Raw genomic sequence first — 26,144 nt, forward strand, 5'->3', positions numbered from 1 at the left:
CAGCACAAGGAGAAAACACCGGGAGGAGTTCTGTCCTGGAATAGGCTGCCTCCTTCTGAGGCGCGTAGCCGGTGGCCGGAACACTGAGGGAGTAATTGACTCTACGCATTACTTCAGAGACCGGCAGGACAGTCAATTCCAAGTTGGCTGCCCAACCTTAATACCTAAGAAGACACAGTGGCAACTTGTGGGGGTCGGGGCGTCTCTAGGGGCCCTATAAACAAGCCTCAGGCCATCAGTCATACGGATTTGTCCTATCCATACCATCTGGGGGACAGAGAGGAAGAAATAACATCTAGAACATCTACAAGAGTTGTGAGGACCTTACCGAGTTGCTCAGCAGGGAGGGACTACAACACACAGGCGCTAGTAGGAAGGCTACTGATTTCCACCTGGATAAGGGGACTCTGGATTTGCCTTCAGACCGGCCGGACTCTGCCTACCCTGAGGTCTGTACCCTGGACTGTGGATGCTGAAGCCTCCAATAAAAGGTAGAGACTGCAATCTTGTGTCCTCGTTATTCCCTGCGCCTTACATCGTCTACCATCACCATCTACACTTCTGGGAAGCCCTGGGGACACACTTCACCTGTGGGAAGGTACACCATCTAGCTGCCATAACATCACCCCAGCGGACCCCTCACCGCAGCGTCGGTCACCCTGACCGAATACCACAGGTGGCTTCACGAACTTCCCCTTTAAAGACCTTTCCCAAAACCATAAAAACTCTATTCCTTTATTGGAGTCCCCTCAAAGGGCCACGGACCGGGTCAGGCCACCGTGACATCCCCGGAACCGAGGGACCCGGTGCAGAGTACCCCATTGACCTTGCGTGGGGGCGCTCCATATATAGTAATTAAACACCATAGGATCTCATAATTAAATGTTAAATAAACTCAAAATACATTATAACACCACAACCCCAGTTGTGTATTAATCAACGAGGTAAAGAGCCTTTTTTTAAATGTAAATACTTTATTGTACATAGACAAAATTCACATATATGGAAGTAGAGTACCACCCACCAAAACCAGGTTTACAGGGGAATAGAACCAGGTATAGTTGTAAAAGACAATCAATCTCAAAAACACTTTAAGTATATATTATTATAGAGTCATAATACTCGAACCATAGATTTTTATGAAAAAGATACTATAATTCATAGGAAACCAAATAATGTATCTGGCCTTTTAAAAGGAAGTAAGTAAAAGGGTAAGGATACCTATATAACATTTGGTTTTTCCCAAGTGCTAATTATAACTCCTGAAGAAGAACGGCGAAACGCGCGTCGGGGCGCCAGGCCGGGGTCCAGGTCTCTGTTTGAAGTAAGTTATATTGGGTATAATTGGCACCTTAATTTTGCTAGCGCCAATAGCCGGATTTGCACGCTGCACTGACAGCTCACTTCCTGGTCTCCTATGTGCTATAATCTACTTCCATATATGTGAATTTTGTCTATGTACAATAAAGTATTTCCATATATATTGTGTATTTAGTTCTTTCAAACACTTATCAGTAGAAAAAAGAGGACAACCCTTTCATAATCCCTATGTAAAATAATAACACTTATATTCACCTCCACTGCTGGCGCCATTCCAACTGGAATTTGGGGCACTGGATCTCCCAGGGATTACGTGCCATTATGTCATGCAATCCCTGTGGCCAATCAGCGCTAGTGTCACTCTCCCTGTCTTTGGACATATCACATACATTCGGAGGAAATGAGATAGCAGCAGCTGGAGATAGGTGCTAGGTTCTCACAGATCCTCATCTATCAGACCTTTATCTACAGCATATGACATATTTGTCAGGGATGGGAATGACCCTTTAAAAACCTTGCATTGCTAGCAGATTCGTTGTGGTTAAAAATGTTTCTTGGAGACTTTCCTGCCAACCAGGCTTACCAGGTCACAATAGGTTGCAGATTTGGTCTTTATTAGCCTCCAAAAACTTGCAGGCCTACGCAATACTCTAAGGCTGTGTTCACACACCGCAGCCTTTTGCCTCTGTGGTCTTTCCACTGTTTTTCGGCACAATATCTTAAAGGGATTCTGTGACCCTCAAAATGTAAATTCAGCTTTTCAAGCAAATTTCTAGGGGACTTGGCAGAGAATATCCCTCTTCCTGCGCTTGCGCACTAACACTGTAGGAGCCTAGCAGCGCACACAGTGTCAGGGTGGTCGTGCACTCAGAATTGGCTCTGCTCTCTGGTTCCTCTGTGAAGCCGCTCACTCGCTTCACTTCTGGGTGTAGAACAGACTGGCAGGAGCCAGAGATCAGAGCGCACCGGCACCCACACTGAGTGCACCGGCACCCACATTGAGTGCACGGCCGCCCTGACACTGTGTGAACGCTGCTGCGCTCCTCCAGTGTCAGTGCGCACGTGCAGGATCAGTGATTTGAGTTTAGGCAGAGCTGACTTTTAGCAAGCGAGCACAGTAAATCAGGAAAAAGGCGCAATTAGACACCCGTATAAATCGGAGCGAGATCGGAACGCAGTGCACGGACTGGCCGGCAGCTCTCCCCACCTGAGCGAGACAGCTGCATAGAAATACATGAAGCTGCCACACTCGGGTGGGGAGAGCCGCCGGCCAGTCCGTGCCAGTCCGTGCACTGCGCTCCGATCTCGCTCCGATTGATTGTGCCTTTAGGGACAGTCTCCCTTTAATTTAATCATATTGCCATCTTTACACCTCTATATTGAGGTAACCCATGGATAAAGTGATGTAGAAATCCAATAAATAAAATTAATATAATATTCGGGATCGACATATGCCCCCATTTGCAGACGTGAAGGGGTGAATGTACTGAGGTTAGGATGACTGGGTCCTGAGGTCACTTAGGCTCCAGTCCAAATATATGGAAGCTGGTCTGTTCTTTCATAGACTATATTAATAGTTCCTTAACCCGTTCTGCAGCAGGATCACCCTTATAAATAAGAATGACTAAGTTGACCGGGAGTTCTACCCATAATGCTTTTCTACCATCTGATGCAATCGGTTTAAGCTTAAAAAAAAAAAATAAGTTTACTAAAAATGTAAAGAGATTTACCCATAATTTTCATTTCATAGTGAATTAATTAGGATAATTGGGCTTTTTAGGCTGGGCACTACATGCCGACATCTGAGATCGTCACAGATCGCCATTCTTTATCTAGATTTTCTAGCGTTATTTTCACTTTGATGTTCATAGATGTTCCTATTACCCAGCTTCTAAAGGGGTCCGGCTTCCAATTAACCCCTTTCCAACATAGGGCATAATAGTTCGGAGTCCCCATGTAGGGAGCTATATCTGGCAGATACTGGCTGTACCGCACAGTCGGCATCTGCCTGTAATACCTGCTGAAGACCCCCTTGGTTGCCATTCTTGACCTCCTGTGAAGCCCAGGCTGTGGCTGAGCTTCATATCAGTTTGTCATTTTGTCTATATACTGCTTCATAGTTTTGCAGCATATCGAACTAGCAATCACAGGTTCAAGTCCCCTAAGGGGACTAAAAAATAAAGTGAAAAATGAACTAATTTTTTTTTTAAATACGGTATATAAAATTTGGAATCACCCGTGGTTTTTCCCATTAAAAAATTAAAAAAAATTATAAAAATTTGTAACCTACTGTCAGCCATTTTGAGAATTTAATAGCAATAATGGTAACTTTATCTTCCAGCAAAACTGTTTTAAAAAATACAGCACATGAAAAATTATCCCAAAACTGAGGTGGAATTCTGTAGTTCATGCTGTGCACCATTTTTTTTATTTAAAGGATTGTCCACTACTGGAAAACCATAACTAAAGTAATTCATGACCCATATATAATGAAAACAGTGTATACTCTCTCTTCCCGCAGCGGCAACGTTCCAGCAATGTCAGTGCCGTCATTCCCAGAGTGACATGACTTTGTTCCCAGCCAATTAGTCGCCACTCATCAGCTACAGACTTAAGCTGGGTTTGTCCAGTATAGATTAAAAGGAATATGTCAGCAGGTTTTTGTTATGTAGTCTGAGAGCAGCATGATGTAGGGGCAGAGACCCTGATTCCAGCGATGTGTCACTTACTGGGCTGTGTGTTGCTGTGTCAATAAAATGAGTGTTTTATCAGCAGGAGATTATCACTATAGGACTAGGTGTCTTGTGCCTCCTAGTCATACTGCTCTGTGTAACCCCGCCCCCACCACTGATTGGCAGCTTTTTGTCAATGTTCAGTGTACACAGAAAGCTGCCAATCAGAAATGTGGGCGGGCTTATGCAGGGCTCAGCATTCAGAGTTCTGCTAGATCTGCAGAAGAGTAAAACTGGAATTGTATCAGTTTGACAGCATGCAGATCAGCAAGTGATACATCGTTGGAATCAGGGTCTCTGCCTCTACATCAAGCTGCTGTCAGATTACATAGCAAAAAAACTATCAGATTCCCTTTAAGCTGGGGTTGTCAAGTTATATATTTTTTAGAAAATGGGGTGCGGCTTAGCCAAAAAGGAGGTGTGCGTTAAGATGCATCTCATTGCACCTAAAATAAATGAAAGAAGGTATTTGTAGTGCTGCCCCTGTAAGTCCGGTCTGTCTGGCACTATTAAAGCACAAACACGACCTCACATTGGTAATAAATTATGTAAATGACTTCATTAAGTTGACATTTGCAGAAAAAAATAAAAATCTTATCTGTCTTAATTCTTGCTGATGTTTTTCGGATCTCATCAACAAAAATTCCTTTCTGCTGATTAATTTCGGACTATTTTAAGTTGAGTAATGAATTTGACAATTCAGCTTGGCCTCTACCGTTTCATCCAGTAAGGAAATTCCAGTCTGGATCTGCTAGATCAGATATCCTGCACCTCAGCTGACCGAAAACCCCTGTTCCTGTTGCGGCCATATGAGCAGAGCTGAACTCCGCTGCATAAGTCTCCAACCCTCCGTATGTGTGAATTAAGAGGTGTTTCCCTCTAGGGGGAGCTAGACTGAATTACGTTAACTTCAGGGACACGAGTAAATCTGCCCTGCAAGAGCCAAGCTGCCAGCTGATGTAATGCCTACTAATACACAGTATTAGTACTAGTACAAAATTGGGAATATATGGCTGCTTTCCACTAGAAACAGCGCCACTCCTCTTTGTAGGTCGCATCTGGTATTGCAGCTCAGCTCCACTGAATTAAATAGGGCCGGGTTGTGATAACACAAAACCGACGGATAGGTGTGGTGCTGATTTTGGAAGAAGGCAGTCATGTTTTACTTATCCTTTACAACCCAATTAAGGAACCACTATACCTAAGTCCTTGCTTTCACCCTAGTTTGTTTTGCATATGGTTGTAAAAGGAATCTGTCACCAGGTTTTTGCCACCCTATTTGAGAGCAGCATGATGTTGGGGCAGAGACCCTGATTCCAGCGATGTGTCACTTACTAGGCTGCTTGCTGCAGTTTTGATAAAATCACTGTTTTATCTGTTACAGATCTGAATGATGAACTCAGTATAACCCCGCCCACACTACTGATTGGCTGCTGTACACTGTGTATAGGCAGAAGGCTACCAATCAGTGGTGGGGGTGGGGTTATACAGCACTAATGAATATGGAGGATTACATGGCAGAAGGTTTACTTGTCCTCTAGTGATAATCTCCTGCTGATAAAAGAATGATTGTAGCCCAATAAGTGACACATCGTTGGAATCAGGATCTCGGCCTCTACATTATTCTGCGCTCAGATTAGGTGGCAAAAACCTGGTGACAGATTCCCTTTAAATGTAGTAGGGTCAAATCCGGATTAAAAAGATGAAAGGAAAAAGGGATTTGCTCACCTGGGAGGATTGTGACAGTCATAACCCCATAGTTAGCTTGTATGAAAAATGGCGGCTGCAGATGCACCAAATTATAAGGTACAAACTTGGGGATGAAGTGGATGTAAACCGTCACTGCACAATTTAGGGGGAAAGATGTGTCACTAGTAGAGTTTTCTCGGAGAGGCGTATTCCACTCTACCTATTGAGCAAACATGCAACTTCAGCTGAGCGTCATGGTTTGTATGGAAATGGAGTTTGATAATAGAGTAAATGATGGACAACAGCTTCTTAAGGCATATGGCCTTTTGGCCTAGACACGAAGCCCTTACCTAGCTAAAAAAAAAAAAACCCCTAGGTTTATTTGTCATGATCTCCAAAAATAGAATTCAAAATGCGTTGGGTCTTGACGATCTTTATTTGAGTTGAGCTGGGACCTACTAATTAGAAGAGGGGTCAAGGATGTCGACAGGTTTGCAGGGCTCTGATGTGGCCACTAGATCAGGGTCCTACAAATTTTTTTGCTCACCTTTAGTCTTTAAAAGTCAGGTAGATTGTTTGTTTCTTGTTGGTCTCCCAGTAAAAAAAAAAAGTTCCCTCGGCAGCACAATCCACTTTTCTTACTCAAATTGGTCACCGCTGAATTTGCTCCAGTTCCGCAATTGGTGGACCCCAATTCTGAAGGTGAATGCGAGTCCGTAAGGTAATACCTACATCGAGCAGACATTTATGACATATCCATGAAGGATAACACCCAAACAGGAAACACATAGGCAGCCAGGTATAGCAATATTAGAATTACATATTGGCAATGAATGGACACAATAAAGCAAAACCAAGAAAAATGAGCCGGAGTATAAGTTGGTATCCATGTAACATATAGAAGGATGTTCACACTGTGACCATTAAACAGACAATACCCAAGATAGAAACTAAATGAGCTAATACTCTGCTGTAAGTAAAAAGTAACAGTACACATAAATAACATATGGTACTTAGTAAACACTGTTTTTGATTAAAAAAGCATAAAAACCATCCCACCACGACAAGGCGTACCCAAATCGGGATGGTCCTATATTGTCTCTAATATTAAAACCTTACCATGTGTCAAAAAAGACTTCAATGTGAATAATGGCAGAGCAGGACCAGGGCCCGACATTGGACACCCAGCCGTGGGAAGCTTACCAACTAAGGGCCCCTTCACACTGGTCGATTCTGCTACGATTACGACGCATTTGCGTCATATTCGACATCGCAGTACGAGCTCGTAGCCAGCGGTCACACTCTACGATGTTAACGCTTTTTCTGACGTAGTTGCGATGTGAACGTCACGCGTCGCAATCGTACGCTACCCTTCACACCGCCATAGTCCTACGACTCCGAGCGTGACGTATTACCAGCATGGGCGTGCTAAAACGTCACGCCCAATCAGGAGACAGGTATGCGGAAGCCCAACCCACGTAGTCGCATTACGAGCTCGTATGACCGCCGTCACATACTACGATTTCGACCGCCACAGCGAGACATTTACGACGAAAGAAAGTTCTGCTCTTTCTTTCACATCGTACGATGCTGGGCTGCGTCGCAAATCGTAACGCCATGTCACACTTTGCAACCTCGGAACGAGGACGGATAAACGTCACAAATCGAACGCTCGTTCAGACTTTGATTGCACAGTGTGAAGGGGCCCTAATAGTCTAGCTCATTTTTCTTGGTTTTGTTTTACGTTGTTTTATTGTACTCAGTACAAACAAGGCCATGACCTCCCTTTCTTTAAGTTGGGCATTACGTTTATATAGCGTCCCATGGCTGGGTGTTCACAGTTGGGAGGTCGTGTTTGACACATGGTAAGGTTTTAAATATTACAGACTTTATAGGACCTTGCCAATTTGGATACACCTTGTTGCGGTAGGACGGCTTTTATGCTTTTTTTTTAATCAAAAACAGTGATTACTAAATACCCTATGTTATTCATATGTACTATAACTTTTTACTTGCTTACAACTGGGTACTTTGCTTCTAAAGTTAGATGAGGAAAGACACAATTTAGGCAGCTCCCAAGGTTCCTCTGTTCTCCTCCACCTTGATAAGCCTTGTAGCTGTTGAGTTGTAGGGATTCATGGCTCCTAAACTCCGCTGGCCTTTCTTTCTACGTAGGTTCTGCAGAACATTTGATGCGAACGGCCCATGAACTCTACTTTTTTTCATTCAGATGAAAAAAGGGCATCGCGAATGATGAGAGTTGATAAATGAAGGTAAATCTCTTTTAGCTTTCCCCAGATGGCCCTTCGTACCAGATATAAATAGCCGCGCGGTGCAGACAGTACTGCTGAATAAGTGCAATGGGTGTGAAGCCTCCACATTCTAGAATAGCCTGAACACAGCAACTACTTTCTACAGCCCTCATGGGAAACATATCATGAACCTCGGCAATGCTCCTAGACTAAATGTTTCATTAAATAATACGTCGATCTAATCAGACTGATTTATGGCTTGAAGCGCAGCAAACAACTTCATGTGAATGGAGTCAGATTAAACTCAAGTAAAAAAAAAGTAATTATGGACCTAAAAATTATCAGCAGGTAGGTGCTACATACCTGCCTGTTGTGATCGGCGCAGACCGCTCCTGCCAGCGATTCAGCAGCTTCTGCTTATGCCACGTCAACAGAGCAGTGGCTTCTCTTCCGCTCTGCTTTGCTGATGGGATGTGACTGTCAACGTCATGCTGATTGACAGCCGGCTCCCCGCTGCCTAATTGCAGGGAGCCGCCTGTCAATCAGCATGACGGCAGTCACACCCCACCAACAGAGCAGCCCGAAAGAGGAAGATCTGCTCTGTTGACGTTAAGCAACCGAATCTCCATCAATGCATCAATGTGTGTGCGCCAGGTACAACACGGAGGTCATTAGCAATCACCTGCCTGCTAGTTTTTAAGCTCATAGTAAAAAACAAAAGTCCTGGATAAACCCTTTAAAGAGGATGTGTTGGCATTCCTGACATGTCTCCTTTATTAAGTAATGGTAATCTCCAGAATACAACAATTGTAGAGCAACTTCTCTTATAATTCTGCGTTGCGCCGTTCACTTGTTTTTTGTTTTAGAAACGTATTAATAAATTGACATCTGGGTGTTACCAATTGGGGGTGTGTCCCTGCAGACTCAGATACCATCCAATCCGTGGTGATAATGTCAGACTCTGTAAATACACACTCATTTAAAGGTAGGGGATGGTAACGCCCAGTTGTCAATTTATTCGTGAACTTCTAAGAGAAATGGCACAATGTAGAATTGTAAGAAAATAACTAATTTTTTTTTATGAGGAATGCAAGTGTTAACTAAAAGAGATGTGTAATAACAACTGACAGGGCCCCTTTAAATCATCTATAGAACCACGGATATAACAATGGGATGTGAATAATTTTCATCTCTTACAAGTTTCCTTTAATTTGTTGACAAGTTATTAATGGTTAGATTATTGAATATTATTGAGCCAAAATATGGAAGATCGTGAAGTGGAAGTCCAGCGCTACGACTCTTCTATGCTTAGTACCATATATGCAGTGGCGTAACTTGAATCTCGTGGGCCCCAATGCAAAAGCTCCAACTGGGCCCCCAATTATTGCAAGTCTTTAATAGTATTGGTCTTTTCATATGGGACAAAGGTACTTTTTGGACCCTTTAGGCTCCAGGACACGGGGGAGATTGCAGCCACTGCACATATTATAGTTACGCCCCTGCATATATGGCATATAACAATTATTTGATTTAATTTTTTTGGTCTAAAACTCCTTTTTCTGAATGTCGGACCTTTTCTTTGAGCTGACGAATATTACTCTTCTTCCTCTGGGAAAGATTTTAATAATTGTGTCTGTGCTATGAATAAACAGACAGAATTCGAGCCGATGCTTCCATCCGCCATTGACCACATCAGGGGATTATCAAGTGGCTTCTGGACAAGTTGGACAATTTAGAATAATTATTACACTATGAAAAGCTGAAAGTACCGTATTTAAATAAATACCCCCCCCCCCCCCCCTAATTTAAACTACTTTTACAATGGAAGTCTATGGAATATCAAAACGAGGCACCATTGACTTACATTGTAAAAGAGACTTCCGGCTCACGCGTGAAGGAAAGAGTCTAAAGAGCGGTGACGACACTCAGAAGAAGAGCGGAACGACGCTGGATACCAGAGAAGACAACGGTAGGTGAGTATATTAACACACTGACACTGCAGTACGTACACATATACACATATTTAAGGGGGGAAAAGTTCACAGTAAAGCTTCTCATTTGCCATAACTATGTAATTGTTTAATTTGATGTAAATGATGCTGTGCTCCTGAATCTGCCATTATTTTTCTTTTGTTCCTGTGCCTCTCCGTTCCTGAGATATTGCCCTCTCTTCCCTTTATGGAAATCAAGTTTTTAGCCAAGTGGGTGTAGTCTACAACTCTGTTCTATAGGAATCTTCTTGATAATCACACCCAGTTGGATAAAAGACAGGTCCTCTTTAAAGGGAATCTGTCACCAGATTTTTGCTACCGAATCTGAGAGCAGCACAATGTAGGAAAAAAGACCCCGATTCCAGCGATGTATCACTCAGTTTACTGGGTGCAGCAGATCTGACACAATCAAGAGTTCTGAGAAAGCTAACCCCACCCACTCCAGGCTCTGTATCTACATTGTCTACAGAAAGTGAGCTGCTTATCACAGGAAGGGGTGGTGTCAAACCAGGAAGTACATGATAGCTAGCCACAGCAATGATAATATCCTAGTTATAAAACCATCCCTGTAAGTAAACTTCAGCACACAGCCCGATAAGTGACACAGCGTTGAATTCAATGTTTTAACCCCTACCTCATACTGTCCTCAGATTACACAGCAAAAACCTGACAGATTCCCTTTAAGTGAAAGAAATTGAAAGATCCTTTAGTATATTCCGAAATGCAGATCAATGGGGTTGTAATAATTATAGGAGATAACTCAGGAGACTCTTTGCGTGGAACAAGACAACTACAGGACACAGTTTTATAAGTGGTAAAGTCTATATTATCACACGGTGATTCAAACAGGTGCAGAGAGAAACGCAAGTCCACAACACTTGGTGTAAATATTAAACACAGCTTAGCAGTCTATAGGAAACTTCAGAGGAAAATGCAATCAAGCAGAAAGTCTATGAAGCACAGTTATTCTTGAGGATACTTGACACGAATAAATCTTTGTCTTAGTCCAGACACAGATAGATATGCTTATAAGGCAGTTCAAATCATATCTTAGCTCAACCAGGGAGGCCTGGTTAATAGTCTCAGGTTTTTGCAGAGCAGCAGCAGCTTACATGTCCAGCAAATGCAGATGGAAGTAAACACGAGCAGCAGATGAAGGAGGATTACTGGAAACTGGTGTATGCAGCAGGAACTCAGAGCAGAGTAGCATGATCACCACACGGGTTCACAGGAGCAGGTATATAGCCAGGGAGTCACCAGGGGTCAGGAGCTGGATGCAATGCAGAATACTCTAGCACAGACTGAAGGCTGGGGTGGAGTTTTATAGCAGGAAGACAGTGCACATGACACCAAAGACACCATCTTGGAAAAGGGCAGTAATGCACAAAAGGTAATAAAAATGTTCAGAGTCCTGACTGGGGTATTCTCTTTGAAAAAGACAAGTACTGCATTAATATTACATCTGAGCCAAGAGGCAGTACCAGTATTAATAAAGTACACAGCCATATTCCTCGTCATATAAGACATGTCGTATGCATTATGCAGCTGCAAATTGTGTTGTTTAAAGGGGTTGTCCAGTACTCACACAATCCCTTCTCAATCTCTGTGTTTCCCGTGTACAATAATAATCCCTTTACTCATCACAGGAACCGGCACTGTTCCAGCAGTGTTGGCACTGGCTCCTCCGGGAATCGCGTAACATTGTTATATCAGTGACATAATCACTTTAGATTATCACTTTAGATTAATGTTATCACTACCTAAATATAATATATTGATCATTTCCAATGTTAAGTACACTGCTAAAAAAAATAAAGGGAACACTAAAATACCACATCCTAGATATCACTGAATGAAATATTCCAGTTGCAAATCTTTCTTCATTACATAGTGGAATGCGCTGAGAACAATAAAACATAAAAATGATCAATGGAAATCAAAATTAATATCCCATGGAGGTCTGGATTTGGAATGATACTCAAAATCAAAGTGGAAAATCAAATTACAAGCTGATCCAACTTCAGTGGAAATGCTTCAAGACAAAGAAATGATGCTCAGTAGTGTGTGTGGCCTCCATGTGCCTGTATAACCTTCCTACAATGCCTGGGCATGCTCCTGATGAGGCAGCAGATGTTCTCCTGATGGATTTCCTCCCTCCCACACCTGGATTAAAGCATCAGTCAACGAGCAGTGTACAAAACCTTCCCCTAGGGGTACTCTCCACCTCTGCACATAAACTGTATGCCATCCGAACTGCTGGGAACACTTTGCTAATCTGATTATTTTACTAGTGATCCAAGACAGCTCAGAACTCTGATTATGTGCACTATCTGTCTTCTGAACGGTGGTGACAGCTCTTTGATAAAGCCCCACATCAAAGGTGCCAAGCAAGCGTAATGGTTTCAAGAGGCCTTCAAAATCGCTCCAAATACTTTATAACGCACATGCAGAGAATGGCACCCTTTCCCTGAGCTACGCTGTGCCAACTTGGCAAGCCATTCTGCAAAGGTAGAAGAAGCTCTCCTTGTGTTTGGCTTAAAGCAATTCAGCTGCATCCAGATCAATGGGAAGGTGACATTTAATAGCATCCCCAGACCGATGTGCTAATTATAATGCGTCAGCTGTGAATATGTAGAATAGAGACGTGCCGCTTGTGCCATATGGATAATGATTTAAGTACAAGCTGATTAAGAAAACGTGTCCATGTTCTCTTTCCTAAAGAAATAAGAGATTTACAGTGGAATATCAGTCACACTAACACAGTGATGGTCCATTTTGTCCAACATGTTTTTTAAGAGAGACCCCCAAATGAAAGCTGATCACAGGGTGCTCCAGTTTCTGGACCTCCACTAAGCAGCTGTAAACTTGAACAAACTCAGCAGTAAGTGTTCATTTTTTCCTGCAGTGCCACCTGTCATGTCGGACGCTGTTCAGACCAGGTCGTTCGACAGACAGCGGTAATTCCGCTTTTGACCACTATTTGCTCATTGGCGTCGGCTAGATTTTAGCTAGCTGTTCCGGGGTTAATTTACCTGATCCTCGGATTGGAAGCTGGGCCATGCCCATTGCCTTTAAATAGTTCTCCTGATCATTGGGCGTCGCCGATTATAGCTTCTGTCTTGTGCGTTGGTATCTCGGTCTGGAGTGGAGAGCTGGTTGTTGGAGATTCGTTGCTGGTGGTGTATTTTCCTTTGTCTTATTTACTCCTTCCTATATTTGTATTTATTTTGCCCTGCACATTTATAGTGTATTCCTGAGTGACTGCAGCGTGGTGTATATTTTCCTTTATCCTTGTCTGTGCTAACTGTGGGTTTTGGTGTATTACCTCTTCACTGGGTGGTGGGCGAAGGTTTCAGCCTAGGGTTGAAACAGGAGACAGGGTGAGGTTCGAGGCCTGGACATGCACACCATCAGTGTAAACTCCAGGTAGAGGGTCAGTCAGGATTTCCCTAGTCTGAGGGAAATTGCAGGGGCCCGGGTTATTAACTCTCGCTCACCTAGTCTCCCCGTGACACCACCACAGGGCAAAATAAATATTACATCATATGCCTTAAAATAAAAGTCCCTACTAATGCTCCGATATATCAGGTCCTCCAGAACAAGAGACATCCAGTTTGGCTAAAATTATAGACGCGTAGAATTGTGGTCTACCACTATGCATTTAGAATTCCGAATATTTTTGGTGCAACGCAAAAATTTTGCGACTTTTGTCATTTTCACACAATTTTTGCTAAGCTCTGGCAAAGTGGGTATATATAGGGTGGGACGGTGGCATGGCGGGCACTGACTGAAGTAAGATTTGTGGCTTGTGGCAAGGCGCATGCCACTTTGCACCTCACTAGATTCATCAAGAGGCATGCGCCTCTCCTCATCGCCTCCTCAAGACCGGTGTAAAACATGCTGGTCTTGGTGAATCAAGTTGTTCTGCCCCAATTAATCAAAGCTTTTACGACAGAATTTTGGCGTACAAAGTCATAAAATTTGTGCGCAATGTGAGGCTGAGAAAAAACCTTCCGACTTTTGGCATTTTCACATCATTTTCACCCAGCTCCGACAAAGTGAGTAGGGTTGGGAGCTTACTTGGGTGTGACTTGGCGTACCAACCCCCAAATTTATGATGAGTGATCACGGCATTCCTTGCACAACAAATCTTACTCCAGTCACTAACTGATGAAGGAACTGTAGTGAGGCGCACATGGAGGTACATACCACTTGGCGCCTTGTCTGATGGATGCGTCTGTTAATGAATGGAGTGCCTCATACTCCTCCTCAACCCCTCATCAAAGCTTTGATTGTTAAGATATCTGCAACTAAAAGACTAAATTAATAAAAAACTAAAAAGTTTTATTCTGCCCTGTAGCCACTATTACGTGTGTCCAGTTCAACATGAAAAATTTGGCAAAATGTCCTCTTTAAAGGGTAGCAAAACTTTTAATTCTGCTTGATATGTTATAGCCCCTTTTAACCACTAGGAGTTCAGCTCCTGAGACTCATTAACTTTCCTTTAAAGAAATTCTCCCGTCACAAGACGTTATCTGCTGGAGAAAGTGGAGCATTGTTTTGTGCTATCTCCCATAAACAATGAAAGAAGTGGTGGTTGACCGTGCCCACTACTACTCCACTCAGACCAGATGTGGACTATAGTGCCCCATTCTGGCAATTGGTAGGGGTCTTAGCAGTCAGACCACCACCAATCTAGAGGCTCTCCCCGATCCAGCAAATAATTTATTGTAACCCTTTTAGGTATATTTCCAGGTATCCAATGACTGCCAAACTGGTCAAGCCACTGATTTCTTTTTCAACAAATTTTATTGATTTTACAAATTTAACAAAGGTAAGGGTAAACAAGGTAATTGGGACAAAAGGGAATGAAAGGGGAAAGAAAATACAGGACTTCCATATTTTAACATACTGTAGCTTACTAAGACAGAAACAAGTCAGCTGTCGCTTACTCAAAAGTCAAATGTGGTTAAAAAAAAAAAGAAAAATGAAATACGTCCTGTTATGTCTGGAATCACCTTTAGGTGATCCATGACTTTGTGGTGGAAAAGTACGGTTTAAAAACAGGCTACAATTGAGCAATAAATGGAAAAAAGTTCTTCTATGCATTCAAAGTCATTGTGTTCATTAAGATGTTTTTTCCTTGTAGTATTTCTTCACTTGGGACGAAGGACAGATTTGGACTTGGAAAGGAGTCCATAGGATCCCATGGAAGATATTAAACCTGCACGTTTCAGGAAGTCAGCTCCTTCCGCTGGAGAGGAAATATTAATCAGTTTGGATGCAAATTTAATTTGTAGCGTTGAGATCTGAGTCCAATTATAAGGTATTCTAGCTTTTCGGAGTTCACAAGTAGTGAATCGAAATAATTTACGCTTTTGTAAGGTTTCTTTAGACAGGTCTTTGAAAAGGTTAGATGATTATACGGAGAAGAAAGGAATCTTGGCTCTTTTGGTATATCCAGTAAAGCATTTCTAATCCAGTTGGGGTAGAAGGAGACAATAACATCTGTATCGACATCAGGTGGAAGAGCAGATGACCAACGCACTCTAGAGGCCTTTTCAATTAAATTTCCCTCTTTGGCTTTAAGAAGAAGATAAGAAATTAATGAAGAGATGTAATCTTTTAATTGGAAGTTCTGGACCGACTTTGGAATCCCTCTAATCTTCACATTGTTTTTCTTTTTAAAATCTTCAAGATTGTTTAGACTTTTCCTGAAAGAATTGATATCTTTTTGGATATATTTCAAGGAATCTGAGAGTGTAGCAAGGTTTTGATCCTCAACAGAATACGAGGACTTACGATTTTTGATTGAGGAGATATTTATCTTTGAGTTACAAAAGGAGTTATCAGAAGCTCCATAAGAATTTGAGTGTGTGATAACAGCTATGCGCGATAGCATATCTTTGAAGAGCTCTTTGATGAAGCTCTCGGATGCTTTAACTTTGTTTAAGTGTATAGAATCATCAGATTTCAATTTGATTTCAGACGACATTTTTGAGTTATCGTCGTTAGTAGTATTTTTCTCTAAAATATCAACTGAAACCAGTAGGGCTTTACATATGTTTGTCAAAAATGTTTCTGTTGGGTTATCGTTGGTTGCTTGAATGTCATTTATCAATGAATTGTTGTGATTACATTGCTCTTGTAGGCTTCTCTGATTTAGTTTGATTGAGTTATTTTTTTGCGTAAATTTTTTAAAAAATTCAGAGTTATCACTACTGGTTGTATGTTCTGAAGATGAATATGAACCTGAAGAAAAAATGTCATCAGGGACCATGTCATCGAAAAAATAGTCACCTCTATAACCAAAAGAATCTATATCGCTATAAAACTCCTCAGAGTGACTATTTTCCAACTGTCCTAAAGAGTCGAGGAACCTGATTGACCTAATTTATTTTCTATATCTTTATAATGACAAGATACAGTTAGGTCCATATATATTTGGACAGAGACAACATTTTTCTAATTTTGGTTATAGACATTACCACAATGAATTTTAAACAAAACAATTCAGTTGCAGTTGAAGTTCAGACTTTCAGCTTTCATTTGAGGGTATCCACATTAAAATTGGATGAAGGGTTTAGGAGTTTCAGCTCCTTAACATGTGCCACCCTGTTTTTAAAGGGACCAAAAGTAATTGGACAGATTAAATAATTGTAAATAAAATGTTCATTTCTAGTACTTGGTTGAAAACCCTTTGTTGGCAATGACTGCCTGAAGTCTTGAACTCATGGACATCACCAGACGCTGTGTTTCCTCCTTTTTGATGCTCTGCCAGGCCTTCACTGCGGTGGTTTTCAGTTGCTGTTTGTTTGTGGGCCTTTCTGTCTGAAGTTTAGTCTTTAACAAGTGAAATGCATGCTCAATTGGGTTGAGATCAGGGGACTGACTTGGCCATTCAAGAATATTCCACTTCTTTGCTTTAATAAACTCCTGGGTTGCTTTGGCTTTATGTTTTGGGCCATTGTCCATCTGTAGTATGAAACGACGACCAATCAGTTTGGCTGCATTTGGCTGGATCTGAGCACACAGTATGGCTCTGAATACCTCAGAATTCATTCGGCTGCTTCTGTCCTGTGTCACATCATCAATAAACACTAGTGACCCAGTGCCACTGGCAGCCATGCATGCCCAAGCCATCACACTGCCTCCGCCGTGTTTTACAGATGATGTGGTATTGCTTTGGATCATGAGCTGTACCACGCCTTCGCCATACTTTTCTCTTTCCATCATTCTGGTAGAGGTTTCTCCATCAGTCCTCACCGGCACAAACACCGGCGCATCATACCTAAGTTTACTTCCTTGTACACCGAGAGCTGAAGAGAGCTCTCCATGTCTGTGCAGCGCTGAAGATGGTGATTCATCATCTAATTTTCCTTGCTGCGTCACGGTTGGAGAGATCCCCGCGTATCCCTTCCTATTCTTATACCTGATATCCTGCCCCTGAGTCTTGATAGGAGCGGTAATCTCCGTCGCTTCACCGTCTTCTGTTTCTTCCCTCCATTGTGTAACAGCTCCGGCAGCCATTGCGATCCCACGGCGCATCGTCGGACATCTGTCAGTTGGCATCTTAGCCCCGGAAAGGGCGGGAGTTGTTGCCGCGTCACCATTTTCTTCTCTCTGCTGCTTCTTCATTACCTCAGGATCCCTCGCGCTCCTCCGTTTTCTTTGCAGGATACCATCAGCTGATATCAGGGTCTCGGTAAGAGCAGGATGTTTTATAACAGATGTCCGACAGGCAATCTGATTGCCATGAAGCCGAGGCTCTGGTTTCTTGCAGGAATCCGTATTATGAGGTAAAGGCTTTGTCACCTTTACCTCAGGAGAAAGCAGGCCTCCATTAGATCTCCTCCCGTTGTCCCTCTGTCTTGATAAATAAATATTTTTCGATGAATCATCTTTTTTCTTCTTATAACACAGTCCAGGCATATTTTTATATATTTTAGGATCAGATATTTCTCAATTTAGTATGCTTAGGTAGCTGAAAATAGGGGATTATCAGGAGCTATGCAAAAGCACGTCCGCTCCTGTCCCGCGCAAACCACGACCCCCCCCCCCCAAGCCACTGTTTTCTAACAAATCTCACCTTTGGCTCATGAAAGGGGTCCCTAATGCATGTGCCATTCCTTATAAACCATTTTAATTCCCCTGATCTGGGTATAATACATAATTTACATTCACCATTACTTTATTCGCCCCGTTACAGCCTTTTTTAACTTCACGGCCTTCAAGGCTATAGATCTGTACCAAAATTCGTCTGCTGAAAAGGAACTTACTTAAATGAAACTGAATACTGGGAGAACTGGTGTCAGAAATAAACCGTGGCTGATTCAATCTCACTCTGCTAGACACTTTATTTACTCCCACGCATCCTCTGGGCACAGGTCACATTTCACGTAGAGTCTTGGAGGCCCGTAAGAAACACTCGGTTCCCAAGTCTGTAGTAACCGGGGGTCTTCTAGACAGTTCTGCGCTCCTTGTAGCAACTCCCCGTCTGTTACTGATCGCCTGCAAATATGATGATGTACAGCCGCAGCTGCTTGTTATAGATTATGTAATATATCATTATATAACATCTGTTAAAAATCATAATTGCTTTAGTCATGGACCCGACCCCCAACTGCTATTTATAGTAATCCAGTGTTAATCTGGTTTTCCCATCATAGACTTTTATGGCATATTGCTACGTCCTCAGAGAGATATAGAGGCAGAGGAGCACTTTTATTACTCCCATTCATCAAAAAAGAGAATGACCACATGCCTCCTGTCTCAGATTCAATAAGATTTCCAGTAAATGGACCTTCACCAATTGTGCTGAGAATATAGTCAATATGCCCTGAAATTTTCTGATTGTGAAAATCCTTAATTGTGACCAGATAGGTATTAAATGATCAAATATTCTGGATTATTAGTGAACCTACTGGAATATGCTACTGTCACTTTTTTTTTCAATCGGCTGCTGTACTTTCATACAATTTGATCTCATTTTATAGATATTGTAAAATCACTATATTAAAATGAGATTGTCTTACCCCTGATAGATAGTACAAAGTGCTTCCTTCTGTTCACTGCCTGTTGTAAAGTGTAATCTGTCTGGCAGCAGAGATTTCGAAGGGATTTTATGAAGTGGGGGTGTGTATTTGTCTCTTTGCTCTTGCTCTCCTGTCTGTCAAATTGCATACAGGCATAAGACCTAGATAAGCTTGAACAACGGGCAATGACTAAAAGAATGGTATTGAACATGGAGAAATGCAAGATTCTATATCTGGGCAACAAAAATGAAAATGACACCTATAGAATGGGAGGAATAGAACTAAGCAACAGCACGTGTGAAAAAGACTTGGGTATACTAATAGATCACAGACTGCACATGAGCCAAAAGTGTGATGCAGCAGCAAAAAAGCAAACACAGTTCTAGGATGTATTAAGAGAAGCATAGAGTCTAGATCATGTGAATTAATTACCCCCCTCTAGTCCTCCTTGGTCAGACCACATCTGGAATACAGTGTCCAGTTCTGGGCACCACATTTTAAAATAGACAACGAATTGGAGCAATTTCAGAGAAGAGCTACCAGGATGGTGAGCGGACTGCAAACTATGTCCTATGAGGAACTGTTAAAGGATCTGGGAATGTTTAGCTTTCAAAAAAGAAGGCTAAGAGGAGACTTAATAGCTGTCTACAAATATCTGAAGGGCTGTCACAGTGTAGAGGGATCATCATTATTTTCATTTGCACATGGAAACTGTCACGGAGTGACTGACCCGGTTTAAAACGACCCAACCGTAGGTCTGTCACGAACAGCACAACACACAAGGGAACACCGGGGACACAATTACAACGGTGGGCCCTGTCGGTAGGGACTGGGGGAATGGGCACCTCCTGCACTGGCCTGCAGATGTGCCCTGATCTTGCTACCGTCCCTATACGGGTTCTTTCAACCCATCGCCGACCAGGATACCTAGTCCCTCACGTGCCCTGCACCTATCCCTAAGTAGGGAACTGGCAGGTGAGAGCACTGGTCCCACCGCTGCACTAATACAACACGGGGTAAGGAAATACAGACAAGGTAAAGGTAAACAACACTTAGCTTAATGCTGCAAGGCACAGCACAGCAGGAAGAAACACCAGATTCACTGAACACAGCAGTAGAACAACAGTTCCCAGCAAGCTCCTTCTCTCAGCTTGGTCGCTTTAGAATGAACTAACACCGACAGTCAGCTGATGAACCAGGTGACCTCTTAAAGGATGGAGGGAGTGGTCACCACAAACATCAGCTGACCCAGCAGCAATGCAATAACACCAGCGGCCACCGGGGGGGGGGAAACTGCATTAACCCCCGATGACCAGAAAGGAAAAAAGGTCTTAAACTGAGGTAAACCAGATCTGCCACAAATCCAAAATTGAATCGTGACAGTACCCCCCTTTCAATGAGGGGCCTCTGGACCCTCAACACTGGACCTCACCAGTAACCAACCTACAGTGAGAACGTCTCGATTCACCAGAGTTCACCTCCTCAGTCACCTGACCCTCAGGTTTACGGTGGACACAGCACGATGGAGATAACAACATAGGCGGCACAAATCTCCAGAGCACCGACCTGTGGAATGAGTTGTGTATGGGCATTACTGAGGGTAACTCCAACTGGTAAGTCTTCGGACTGACAATGGCTGACACCCGATATGGCCCAATTACCCTTGAACTCCAGATTCCAGTTCCACACTTCCACCTGATATTTTTGGTGGACACCCATATGTAATCATTCACACACAGGTCCGGACCTGAACGTTTATTTTCACGCATGTGTCTGCCACAAGATGGTGAACTCTTTACAGAACCGACAACAGAGGTGTCCCCCTGTGTCGCCAAACTCACTCCCCCACTATGCATCGAGGGAACCACCACCCTCCTCTGACCCCTCCTCCTAAGAGGTCTCTGACATACCGGGTTAGAATGTAGTGAGGGTAGAGTCTTGCCCCTACTCCCTTCAAGCACCTCTACTGCCCCCACTGGAGAAGAAGGGGTAGGTTGTAGAAGGACGGCAGAGATCGTAGTTCCCGGGCAGCAGTCCTCACACGACTGACCCCAGCTGACTACTTCTCTGGACCGCCAGTCTATGACCGGGTTGTGTTTTTTCAACCAAGGGAGTTCTAAGACCATGGGAGTTGGTATGCCCTCCAAGACGTAGCATGACAGGGACTCTTCACGACAAGCCCCTATACGCAGATGTATATTGTCTATGACTTGGGTAATGCTCCCCTGGCTGAGAGGGGCAGAGTCAATGGCCTGGATGCTTAGGGGTCTAGCTAGCAACCTACTCATCAGGCCATGGGTCTGGACAAAATGAGCATCCACCAAATTGACTCCTGCTCCACTGTCCACAAACACCGGAACATTCTCAGTTACCCCACCAACAACCACCTCAGCAGGTAAGGTACACTGAGACGAGAAAATGGAGGAAATATACACTCCCTGGTCGCTTCCTTACACACAACCAGGGGGACGCGGCTCTTCAGATGGAACAGGAATTTTGGCGCGAGCTGGGCAGACATTGATAAAATGACCAGTCTGCCCACAGTAAAAACATGCCCCCACACCATGGCGAACCCCAGACAACCCCGTTTGGGAACAAACTCCTCCCACCTGCATGGGTTCGTCCGCCTGGTCAGGTGTGTCCTCCTCCCTAGCAAGGACTACAGGGGGCACATTTGGTGTATGCCTCTCCCTCAAGCGTCTATCCACCCGGATGGCAAGGGACATGGCTGCCTCCAACGACTTGGGGGCAGTGTACTGTACCAGAGTATCTTGCAACCTAGGGGACAGACCCTGCACAAAATGGCTCCTAAGGGCCGGGTCATTCCACTGTGTGTCAGTGGCCCACCTCCTGAACTTTGAACAGTAGTCCTCCGCCGGCCCCCCTGCTTGATCTTACGGAGTTGGGATTCCGCCAAGGAGACGCCATCCAGGTCACCATATACCAGCGCCAGAGCTGCAAAAAACTCGTCCACTGACCGTAGAGATGGTGAAGCGGTCAGCAGGGAGAAGGCCCAGGATTGGGGATCACCTTTAAGAAGGGAAACGATAATTCCCACCCGTTGTTCCTCACTCCCTGATGAACGAGGGCGGAGCCTGAAGTATAACTTGCAGGCCTCCTTAAAAACCAAAAATGTATCTCTCCCTCCAGAAAACCTGTCAGGGAGAGATATCTTGGGTTCTAGTAGAGCCTGTACCTGAGCCGAGGCCCAAAACCCCAACAATTGCTGCAGCTGCTGCACCACTTCACCACATAGATCCTTGAGCTCGGTGGTGAGAGTCTGAAGCAGTGGGGCAAAGGCCTGCATTTGAGCCATGGCTCACCAGAAAAAAGGTGACGGTCGGTGTTAATGTCATGGAGTGACTGACCTGGTATAAAACAACCCAACCGTAGGTCTGTCACGAACAGCACAACACACAGGGGAACACCGGGGACACAATTACAACGGTGGGCCCTGTCGGTAGGGACTGGGGGAATGGGCACCTCCAGCACTGGCCTGCAGATGTGCCCTGATCTTGCTACCGTCCCTATACGGGTTTTTTCAACCCGTTGCCGACCAGGATACCTAGTCCCTCACTTGCCCTGCACCTATCCCTAAGTAGGGAACTGGCAGATGTGAGCTCTGGTCCCACCGCTGCACTAATACAACACGGGGTAAGGAAATACAGACAAGGTAAAGGAAAACAACACTTAGCATAATGCTACAAGGCACAGCACAGCAGGAAGAAACACCAGATTAACCGGACACAGCAGTAGAACAACAGTTCCCAGCAAGCTCCTTCTTCCAGCTTGGTCGCTTTAGAATGAACTAACACCGACAGTCAGCTGATGAACCAGGTGACCTCTTAAAGGATGGAGGGAGTGGTCACCACAAACATCAGCTGACCCAGCAGCAATGCAATAACACCAGCGGCCACCAGGGGGGGGGGAAACTGCATTAACCCCCGATGACCAGAAACGAAAAAAGGTCTTAAACTGAGTGAAACCAGATCTGCCACAAATCCTAAATTGGATCGTGACAGAAACACAAGAAGCAATGGAATGAAACTGAAAGGGAGAAGATACAGATTAAATATTAAAAAAAAACTTTTTACATTGAGGGTGATCAATGAGTGGAACAGGCTGCCATGGGAGGTGGTGAATAGTGATGAGCGAATGTGCTCGGAAACAGGGGCGTAGCTAGAGCTTTTGCCGCCTGGGGCTGTTCCCGAGTTTGGCGCCGACCCCCCCCCCTGTCTAATATCTATATATCTATTTATACACTACAGGTTTATCTAATATCTCTCTCACTCTCTCTCTCTCTCTATATATACACACACACACTTATCTACATAGCTATGCACTATCTACATGTCTATCTAAAATATTTATATCTATACATCTATCTATATATCTATCATATTTATCTATTATCCATGTATATATCTACACATTTAAAATATCTATCTACACATTTATCACGTATCTATCACATAAATATATCTACAGATCTAGCTCTATCTGCACATTCTGCTAACTTCACTCGTGGATAAAACACGCAGTATACAGTAATTCCTTACTTTGGGATCGATCTTCTTAAAGCTGAGATCTTCTTCATCCACCTCGAAGTAGATCTCCGTGGTGGTGATGGACAGGGTGGCCTTAGCCACCACAATGGGTGCAATGAGCTGGGCAGGGGTGCTCAACACCACAGGACCTGTAACAGAGACACACATCAAGGCTCACATTTCATCTACTATTTCTTCCATTTCCCCCCACATTTCGGTGTTATTTCTCCATGTCAGTAATATCCCTGTTAGTCACTACCGATGTTCTGCAGCAGCCCAGGCAGCGAAGCGTTCAGCCCCTGCAGTGACCATGGTGCGGCGGCCGGCGACATGCACGCTGGGACTGACGTCAGCTGCCAGCCTCAGATTGGCTGGCGGCTGTTAACTATTGACGTGTGGGCACGGGCCCGCACGTCAATAGCGTTAAACAGCTGCAGCCTGCAGCGCCGGCCGCGGCCCGGTGACCCACCCGGCACCCCCGCATTGTGCCGCCCGGGGCGGCCTGCCCCCCCCGCACCCCCCTTCCTACGCCACTGCTCAGAAAACATCTTATCCGAGCCTGCTTGTGTGTTATCTGAGCATCTGGGAGTGCTCGTATATTATGTTCAAGTCCCTGTGGCTGCATAATTTGCGGCTGTTAGACAGTCTGAACACATGCAGGGATTGCCTGTTTGTTAGAGAATCCCCACGTGTTCAGGCTAACAGCCACAAATCATGCAGCCGCAGAGACTTGAACATAATATACGAGCACTCCCAGATGCTCAGATAACACCCAAGCATGCTCGGATAAGATGTTATCCGAGCACGTTCGCTGATCACTAGTGGTGAATTCTCCTTCAAAGGAAGTCTTCAAACAGAGGATGGAAAGACATCTGACTGAGATGGTTTAGTGAATCCTGCATTTAGCAGGGGGTTGGACACGATGACCCTGGAGGTCCCTTCCAACTCTAATATTCTATGATTCTATAAAAGATAGATAGGCTTATAGTTTATGGTACAGTGGGGAAAATAAGCATTTGATACACTGCCGATTTTTCAAGTTTTGTCACCTACAAAGAATGGAGAGGTCTGTCATTTTTATCACAGGTACGCTTCAACTGTGAAAGACAGAATCTTAAAAAATATAGAAAATCACATTGCATGATTGTTACATAATTAATTTGTATTGTGGAACAGGTGAGGAATATAGTGATCTTTTTATTTTTTATTTTTACACGAATAAATGAGTAAAAGGGGGTGGGGAGTGTTTATTTCAAATAAAGGAGTCTGTGTCTTTCAATTAAAGGACTTTATTCTGGCTGTGTATTTTTTACAATATGACTAAAATTACAAACCTCAGCGGTCATAAAAAAAAGTTGACATCAACCTTAACCCTATGTCCCCACTTGCTACTGCACCAGGGCAAGTGGGAAAAGCGAGGCAAAGCCCCAGATTTGGCGCATCTTATTGATGTGCCATTTCTGTGGCTGCTGAGGGTTGATGTTATTCGCTTGGGAGGGGGACCAATATCCATGGCCCCTTCCCTGGCTATGAATATCAGCCCACAGCTGCCTGTTTAGCCTTTGCTGGTTATAATTTACAGGAGGACCCTACGTCATTTTGTGTCTGAAGTCCACCTGTAAACTAACCAGTAAAGGCTACGCACACAGCTATGAGCTGTTATTAATAATCTAGGAACATTTAGCGCTAGTGGCCCATTTCTCAGATTAGTAACATCAGCCCACAGCAGTGGGCTTGTCCTCTGCTGTTTCTGAAAAATATGCGGGAGCCTACGCCATTTTTTTTATATAAATGTATTTCTTTATTTATCCAATAAATTCAAGTACTCAGAAAAAAAAACAATTCCTTTAATTGTAACCTAGGAACCTTGGAACCCAGGCAATTTTCATCAGCTTACACAGATTAAATCAATTGTTTTACTATCATACTTTTTTTACAGGACAAAACACGGACGTTGCACATGGATACGAACATACGGATGGCTCACAGAAGTTGGACACGGACATACAGATGTCACACGGACAAGGATATACGGACATACAAATATAGCACACGGCCACACATGGAGCTGCACACGCAGCCAGTCATATTTATAATTTGCAGACATGACTGGCCTGAGTTTTAGTATGGCTGACTGAACCTGGCCTAAATCCATGAAATCCAGCTAGTTATCATGAGATGTTGTGACTATGACTAAAAACATTGTGCATTAGAAAGGAAGCGTTAGCAGGATTTGGGATGATATAGACATGGCTGTAATGGTGCTTTGTAGCTGATTAAAATGTTACCCTATTTGAATAAATTAATTTTTCCATTCTTCAGCAATCAGCCATGGAAGTTTTAAGCTAATGAGTGCAAGTGCAGCTGGGCTGGATGTTGCACTACGTCTTCTCCTGCCAATCTGGATATTATTAGTTCCCTGCCTGCATGACTGACAGGTCACTGCTTTTTTTTGTGACCTGCCACACCCAGGTGCCATCATTGTCGGAGGAGGCGCATACACAGATTGATTTCTCAAATCAATGACATAATTTGGAAGTTACTGCACATGTAACACCTTTGGCAATGTCGGTGCCTA

At 43.7% G+C, this 26,144-nt stretch overlaps 1 long non-coding RNA gene across 1 annotated transcript in view; it reads left to right on the forward strand.

Annotated features, from left to right (window-relative positions):
* LOC143784913 (uncharacterized) overlaps positions 1-25,827 on the forward strand; it is a 58,864-nt gene extending 33,037 nt beyond the window's left edge. Inside the window, exons 2-3 of the long non-coding RNA XR_013217904.1 lie at positions 15,134-15,310; positions 25,506-25,827. This is a non-coding gene — a long non-coding RNA (uncharacterized LOC143784913). The remainder of the gene's footprint in view (positions 1-15,133; positions 15,311-25,505) is intronic.
* Positions 25,828-26,144: the final 317 nt, after the last annotated feature.

Source organism: Ranitomeya variabilis, chromosome 7, assembly GCF_051348905.1.
Source record: "Ranitomeya variabilis isolate aRanVar5 chromosome 7, aRanVar5.hap1, whole genome shotgun sequence".
NCBI classification, from domain to species: Eukaryota; Metazoa; Chordata; class Amphibia; order Anura; family Dendrobatidae; genus Ranitomeya; species Ranitomeya variabilis.